General features: G+C 46.5%; 1 protein-coding gene across 2 annotated transcripts in view; it reads left to right on the plus strand.

The window, feature by feature from the left end:
- bop1 (BOP1 ribosomal biogenesis factor) overlaps positions 1-8626 on the plus strand; it is a 256999-nt gene that overhangs the window by 99577 nt on the left and 148796 nt on the right. The gene's annotated exons all lie outside the window — the stretch shown is intronic.

Here is an 8626-nt window from a genome sequence, read left to right on the forward strand (position 1 = left end):
GTCCAATACGGTGTTGGCCCTTTCTACCAGTCGGTCATACATGTCACTACAGTTTCCTTTATCTAGGATGCTTGCATCCAGTCACTCTTCCAGTAGTGTCTGTCGTGGTGGTTGTGGGTATGTCCCTGTCTCCTTTCATAGGAAGTTTTTTAGTTGCAGGTACCTTAGCTCGTTCCCCCTGGCTAGCTGGAATTTCTCTGTCAGTTCGCCCAGTGTTGCGATCCTGCCGTCCGTGTATAGGTCCCTGACTGTCAGTGTCCTTCTGTCCTGTCCCCACCTTTTGAAGGTGGCGTCAGTCAGCGCTGGCGTAAACCTATGGTTGTTGCACATGGGAGCTTTACCCGACATTCTGGTCAGGCCAAATTGTTGCCGTAGTTGGTTCCAGGGCTGGAGGGTAGCTATCACCACCGGGCTGCTGGAGTGTTTTTTGCATGGGGATGAGAGCGCCACCGTGGCGATGGCCCGGACCCCCATGCAGGAGGCCTCTTCCGCGCGCACCCATTCGGCTTCTGACTCCTTGATCCATCCCCTTATTCGCTCGGCCTTCGCCGCCCAGTGGCAAAGTTGTAGGTTTAGGAGGGCAAGCTCCCCCCCAGATTTTGTTTTTTGTAAGACCTTCTTTGGGATCCTAGCATTCTCTTCTCCCCCCCCCCCCCCCCCCCCCCCCCCCCCCCCCCCCCCCCCCCCCCGGCCCCCCCCGGCCCCCCCATACGAACGCCATGATTAGTTTGTCTAGTGCTTTGAAAAAGGCCTTGGGGATGTAGATCGGGATGGATCTGAATAGGAAGAGGTACCTGGGCAGCACGTTCATTTTGATCGTCTGGACTCCCCCCGCGAGGGAGAGTGGGAGTGTGTTCCATCTTTGCAGGTCCTTTTTTACTTCCTCTGTCAGACTGGTGAGGTTCCATTTGTGGATCCCTTTCCAGTATGGAGTCGATTTTTAAAAAATCCGGAGGCCCCCTGAAAAAGCCCCCACTTCGTGGACTGCGGGAGCCTTTTTGCTGCGACCGCTCCGCTCACGAACGCCACCTGAAGTCACAACTTATTGTGTTTTTAAAAGAAAATGTTGCGCAGAACAAGCTGGAATTCAAATTGATGGACAAGATTTTGCTGCCCTTTTAGCATTTGCATCTGTGCTTTGTATAACGTTTCTGTGACATCTTTTACAATCTTGTTCAGTTGCACTTGTACCTATCTGCTCTAGCTGTTGCTGGCTCCTCAATCCACATCACCGTTAACTTTAAAGTTATGATTTCATCTTGTATTGTTTAGACTTCAGGTTTACTGTTTTATATACTTAAGGCAATCTGGAACGCTTGTTGAATAAACTACAGTTGGACAATTTTTCGAAAAGTTACTCCCAACGCACCATTCTATGCAAACTAACATGGTGACCCGTCAGCACAGCGGTTTGCACTGTTGTTTCAGAGCGCCAGGGACCTGGGTTCGATTCACGGGCAGTCTGCACGTTCTCCCCGCATCTGCGATAGTTTCCTCCAGGTGCTCCGGTTTCTTCCCAAAAGACGTGCTTGTTAGGTGAATTGGACATTCTGAATTCTCCCCATGTACCCGAACAGGCGCCGCAATGTGGCGACTAGAGGATTTTTGCAGTGACTTCATTGCAGTGTTAATGTATGCCTACTTGTGACAATAATAAAGATTATTATTTTAGTCTTCGCACTGTTTTCAGTGTTGCAGTATATGATTCATCCACCTCCCCAAAACTCGGTGGTTCCTCAATCCCTTTCTCATTGATGACAACTTCCCCATGGCCAATCTCGTCGTGATTTCACTCTGCCTTCTCTGTTCTTTCATCATGTGTGAGCATCACTGGCAAGGTCAGCATTTGTTGCCCATCCCTAATTGCCCTTGAACTGAGTGGTTTCCTCAGCCATTCCAGAGGGCAGTTTAAGAGTCAACCACATTGCTGTGGGCCTGGTGTTACAAAGAACAAAGAAATGTACAGCACAGGAACAGGCCCTTCGGCCCTCCAAGCCCGTGCCGACCATACTGCCCGACTAAACTACAATCTTCTACACATCTTACATATAGGATGGACCAGGTAAGGATGCAGATTTCAATTGCAGCAGTTGCTGCTAGTTTTATGGTCATCGTTACAGAGGTTAGCTTTACATTCCAGACTTTATTAATTGAATTGAAATTCATCCAGCTGCTGTGTTGTGATTTAGCCTGGGCCTCTGGGTTGTGGCATTACCACTATGCCATCCCTGTGCATCAAGTTTGTTCTCTGATCACAGGTGAGGCATCTAGATGTGCCATAAGTCAGCCACATCTTGAACTTATTCATGGGGCAGTGAAAAGTTTGTTTCTTTTTTGAATCTTTTAAAGACGTTTCCTTCATATCTTTCACTAGTCTAAACAGCAGTCAGCACCTCTTACTTTTGTTGGCTTCTCTCTCGGTCACCACTTGTCGATCAACGTTTTTGGGCTGGCTGCCTCTTCTGCATATAAATAAAACTCCCACATCATCATTGCTGCTGTCAAACACTCTTCCCTTCAACAAATCTTAACTCTCAAGTTCAAATCGGTTCCAAGACTTGAAAATTTCTCACTCTTTTGGGATGGCTTATGTAATTTTTCAGCTTCTTGCTCAGTACCCCCAGCCTTTCTCTTTCCCCCCCCCCCCCCCTCCCCAATCACAGCAAAAAATGCAATTATTTCCACTTTCAGTTTGCATCGAATATGAGTTTAATATGTTCGAAGAAAAATGATGAGCCCTATGGTAGGAGATTCGATTCTGAAAGAGAGTGGTTTACCTTCTTGAGAGCGTGTGCCCTGTGTCTCCCTGTAGCACAGAGTGGTCTCTACCACTCTGCAAGTAATGAGGAGAGCTGATCGAATGTTATCATTTATTGCGAGGGAAATTGGACTGTGGGAGGAAACCGGGGCACCCAGTAACTTCATTGCAGTGTTAATGTAAACCTACTTATGACAATAATAAAGATTATTATTCTTATTATTACATTTAGAGTACCATGCACTGTATTGATCACCTTATTTACAGAAGGATATAAATGCATTGGAGCAATTGAGAGAAGGTTTACTCAAGTCATACCCAGAATGGATGCGTTGGCCTATGAAGAAATGTTGGACAGTCTAGGCTTGTATCTGCTGCATTTTAGAAGAGTAAGAGGCACCTGATGGAAACATATAAGATCCTGAGGGGTATTGGCAGGGTAGATGTGGAGAGGATATTTCCTCTTGTGGGAGAATCTAGAACCAGGGGTCACTGTTTGCAAATAAGAGGTCGCCCATTTAACACGGAGATGAGGCAAAATGTTTTCACTCAGGATTGTGATTCTTTGGAACACTCATTGAAAAGGTGGTGAAAGCAGAGTCTGAATATTTTTTATGACAGAGATGAATCGTTCTGGTCACTTAGGAAGGATGCAATTGCCCTGGAGAGAGTACAGAGAAGATTTACTGGAATGATGCCAAGACTGGAGAATTGTAACTGCGAGGAGCGATTGGAGAGTTTGGGGTTGTTTTCCTTGGGGCTGAGGGGGTGACATGATTGAGGTATACTAGATTGTGAGGGGTAGAGATAGATTAGATAGGAGAAACCGGTTTCCCTTGGCAGAGAGTTCAAAAACCTGGGATCATGGATCCAAGCTAAGTGGCAGAAGGATTAGAGCGGAAAATATTGTTGCACAGAGGGTAGTAGGAGCCCGGAACTTGCTGCCTGAGAGTTGGTGGTGGAGGCAGAGACAGTAAACTCTTTTATAAAAAAAAAAACCTGGATCTGCACCTTCAGTACTCTAAGCTGCTGAGCTATGGACCGTGTGCAAGAAAATGGGATTAGAAAGGACAGCTGGGTGTCTTTGGGTCAGCATAGAAAAGATGAACCGAATAGTGCTGTATCTATAGATCTTGGTAAGCAGGTGGATGATTGGTTATCAGGGGATGGGTGGGATGCAGATTTGAGGTTCCTCACACATCAGCCAGGATCTTATAAAATGGCGGAGCAGGCTCGAGGGGCTGAAGGCGTACTCCTGCTCCTTGTTTATAGGGTGGCAAGGTAGCACAGTGTTTAGCACTGTTGCTTCACAGTGCCAGGGTCCCAGGTTTGATTCCCAACTTGGGTCACTGTCTGTGCGGAGTCCGCACGTTCTCACTGTATCTACGTGGGTTTCCTCCAGGTGCTCCGGTTTCCTCCCACCACTCTCGAACGATGTGCTGTTAGATAAGCCCTCAGTGTACCCGAGCAGGTGCCGGAATATGGCGACTAGGGGCTTTTCACAGTACCTTCATTGCAGTGTTAATGTAAGCCTACTTGTGACACTAATAAAGATTATTATTATAGGGACCAGTTCAGTTGTATACGCGATCTTTCACACGAAGGGCAGTGGGTATCGTGTGCGAAAGTGGAGTTGAGGTGAAGAATGAGTTGTGATTGTATCAAATGGTGGAGCAGGCTTGAGGTGCTGAATAACCTGCTCTTGTTCCTAATCCCAAAGCGGTCTTCATCGGATTCCTACACCACTGTTCACTTCTCATCAGCATTTTCAATCTGGAGCACTGAAGTCAACAGTAGTGAACTACTGATTGCAACCAGCTAACTCCATATTGGCCCATGTTCAAACAGGGGCTACCTCTGTCTGTAAGGGTAATTTCTGTCGCAGTTGGAATTTCTGCCGGGGAGCCTCCGCCCAGCTTGCAGCAGGCCAACTGTGACTGCAGAATTTGCAGGCTCCACATTAATCCAGTGGTTTAGAGTTGCAAGCAACTCATCCAGGCTCAATTCCCTTTTGCAAAAATAAATTTGGGGAGATGGTGTGTCGTAATATTACTGAACTAATGATCCAGAGACCAGGATAATGCTCCAGGGACACAGGTTCAAATCCCACCATGACAACTTGTGAAATTTCAATTCAATTAAGAAAACCTGGAATTGAAATATAATGGTGACCATGAAAATATCTTTGATTGTTGTAAAAACCCACCTTGTTCACTAATGTCCTTTAGGGAAGGGGAAATCTGCCATCCTTACCTGGTCTTGCCAACATGTGACTCCAGACCCACAACAATGTGCTTGACTCTTACCTGCCCTCTGAAATGGCCGAGCGAGACACTCCGTTCAAGGCCAATTAGGGCTTGATAGCAAGGCCAACATCCCATGAAACAAGAAAGAAAAATAAAGTTTCCTGCTTGTGCTTTACAGATTCCAGTCATCATTATTTCTTTAATTATTTCACGGGCTGTGGGTGTCACTGGCTGGGCCAGCATTTATAGTCTACCCATAATTGCCCTGTAGAAGGTGGTGGTGAGCTACCTTCTTGAATTGCTGCAGTCTATGTGGTGTTGGCAAATCCACAGTGCTGTTGGGGAAGGAGTTCCAGGATTTCGACCCAGCGACAGTGAAGGGACGGTAATCTATTTCCAAGTCAGAATGGTGAGTGACTTCAAGGAGAATTTCCAGGTGCTGGTGACCTCCATCTAGAATAGGCGGTCGTGGGTTTGGTAGGTGCTGTCTAAGGTGTCTTGGTGAGTTACTGCACTGCATGTTGTAGATGGTGCACGCTGCTGCTACTGTGTGTCAGTGGTGGAGAGAGTGAATATGGATGGGGTGCCAGTCAAGCGGGGCTGCTTTCTCCTGGATGGTGTCAAGCTTCTTGAGTGTTGTTGGAGCTGCACTTCCCCAGGCAAGTGGAGAGTGTTCCATCACACTCCTGACTCCTACCTTGTGGACAGGCTTTGGAGAGTCAAGATATGAGTTATCAGGATTCCTGCTCTTGTAGCCACAGTAATTAAATGCTAGTCCTGTTCTAAAACAGGCTTGTCGATTAGATTGAGTAGAGGGAGAAATGAAAAGCTTGTACATTAGTTACCGAAAGTAGATGCTTGCCACTTGGAACCCATGATTTCCATCATGGTTCCCTACTCCCCCGCAGATTGTCTATCCGGACCTGGCAATGCATGTGCATTGATCTTTGAAGGTGGCAGAATGTATTGAGAGAGTGGTTAGTAAAGCATATGGGATCCTGAGCTTTAGAAATAGAGGTATGAGTACAGAGGCAGGCGAGTTCTGCTGAGCCTTTATAAAGCTCTGGTTAGGTCCCAATTAGAATATTGTATCCATTTGTGGGCACCACATGTTAGGGAGTATGTGAATGCCCTTGAAGGAGTGCAGAGGAGATTTACCAGAGGGATTGAGTTATAAGGTTAGGAAGGAAAAGCTGTGGTTGTTCTCCTTGGAGCAAGGGCGATTGAGGGAAGATTGATAGAGGTGCACAAGATTATAACCAGTTTGGATAAGGAAGGCAGGAAAAAAACTGTTCCGAGTAGTTGTCTGTAAGGATTTGGGGGGGGCGGGGGGCAATTAGGTGTTGGGCAAGCGCTGTAGGGGAACTAGAAGGTAGAAGATTTTTACACAGCAAGTGGCAATGACGTGGAGCCCATGAGGGTGATGGAAGCAGAAAACAATTATTTCAAAATGAGCATTCAAGGGAAATTAACTTGCAGCGACCAAGGAGATTGATTGGGCGTGTGTAACTGACTACGCCAGGGAAAGCTGGCTTAATGGCCCTGTGGCCTCCTTCTGTGCTGTAAATTACTCGGAAGGTTCAATCCTGAAACATTGACAGCTAAAGACTGATCAGAATTCATTGCATGATGGAAATTGCGGGGCCACATTGGATGTGGTACTCTGTAATGAACCGGGCCAAGTGTTAGATTTGGTTGTAGGAGAGCACTTTGGAGATAGTGACCACAATTTGGTGACTTTCACTAAAGCAATGGAGAGGGATAGGAGCATACGGCAGGGCAAGGTTTATAACTGGGGAAGGGTAATTACAATGCGATTAGGCAAGAATTGAGGAGCATAAGATGGAAACAGGAACTGTCAGGGATAGGCACAATTGAGATGTGGAGCTTGTTCAAGGAGCAAATACTGCGTGTCCTTGATAGGTATGTCCCTGTCAGGCAGGGAGGAAATGGTCGAGTGAGGGAACCCTGGTTTACAAAAGAGGTTGAATGTCTTGTCAAGAGGAAGAAGGGGGCTTGTGTAAGGATGAGAAAACAAGGTTCAGTTGGGGCATTTGAGGGATATAAGATAGCTAGGAAGGAGCTCAAGAAAGGGCTTAGGAGAGCTAGGAGGGGGGCATGAGAAGTCCTTGGCAGGTAGGATCAAGGAAATCCCCAAGACTTTTTATACTTACGTGAGGAATAAAAGAATGACCAAGGTGAAGTTAGGGCTGGTCAAGGACAGTAGTGGGAACTTGTGCATGGAGTCAGAAGAAATAGGAGAGGCCCTAAATGAATACTTTTCTTCAGTGTTCACAAAGGAGAGGGGCCATGTTGTTGAGGAGGATAGTGCGATACAGGCTGGTAGGTTGGAGGAGGTAGATATTCGGAAGGAAGATGTGTTAGAAATTTTGAGAAGCCTGAGGATAGATAAGTCCCCTGGGCCTGATGGGATAGAATCCTAGGATTCTTTGGGAGGCGAGGGATGAGATTGCAGAGCCTTTGGCTTTGATCTTTATGCCCTCACTGTCTACAGGAATAGTGCCGGAAGACTGGAGAGAGGCGAATGTTGTCCCCTTGTTCAAGAAAGGGAATAGGTATAACTCTGGGAATTATAGGCCGGTTAGCCTCACTTCGGTCATAGGTAAATTATTGGAAAGAGTCCTGAGAGATAGGATTTATGATCATTTGGAAAGATGCAGCTTAATCCAGGATAGTCAGCACGGATTTATGAGGGGTAAGTCTTGCCTCACAAGTTTGATTGTATTCTTTGAGGAGGTAACTAAGTACATAGATGAAGGTAGAGCAGTTGATGTCATATACATGGATTTTAATAAGGCGTTTGATAAGGTGCCCCATGGTCGACTCGTGCAGAAAGTAAGGAGGCATGGCACAGAGGGAAATTTGGCCGATTGGATCAGTAACTGGCTATCACATAGAAGACAGAGGGTGGTGGTAGATGGTAAATTTTCAACCTGGAGCCCAGTCACCAGCGGTGTACCACAGGGATCAGTGCTGGGTCCTCTGCTATTTGTGATTTTTATCAATTACTTGGATGATGGAGTTGAAGGTTGGGTTAGTAAATTTGCTGATGACACCAAGATTGGTGGAGTAGTGGATGAGGTGGAGGGCTGTTGTAGGCTGCAAAGAGACATGGATAGGATGCAGAGCTGGGCTGAAAAGTGTCAGATGGAGTTTAACCCTGATAAGTGTGAGGCGATTTATTTTGGTCGGACAAATTTGAATGAGGCTTACAGGGTTAACGGCAGGGTTCTGAAGAATGTGGAGGAGCAGAGAGATCTTGGAGTTCATGTCCATAGATCTCTGAAAGTTGCCACCCAAGTGGATAGAGCCGTGAAGAAAGCCTATAGTGTGTTAGCATTTATTAACAGGGGGATTGAGTTTAAGAGCCGTGAGGTTATGCTGCAACTGTACAAGACCACATTTGGAGTATTGTGTGCAGTTCTGATCACCTCATTGTAGGAAGGATGTGGAAGCATTGGAAAGGGTGCAAAGGAAATTTACCAGGATGCTGCCTGGATTGGAGGGTAGGTCTTATGAGGAAAGGTTGAGGGAGCTAGGGCTTTTCTCATTGGAGCGAAGGAGGATGAGAGGTGACTTAATTGAGGTGTATAAGATGATG

Source organism: Scyliorhinus torazame, chromosome 6, assembly GCF_047496885.1.
Source record: "Scyliorhinus torazame isolate Kashiwa2021f chromosome 6, sScyTor2.1, whole genome shotgun sequence".
Taxonomy (NCBI): domain Eukaryota; kingdom Metazoa; phylum Chordata; class Chondrichthyes; order Carcharhiniformes; family Scyliorhinidae; genus Scyliorhinus; species Scyliorhinus torazame.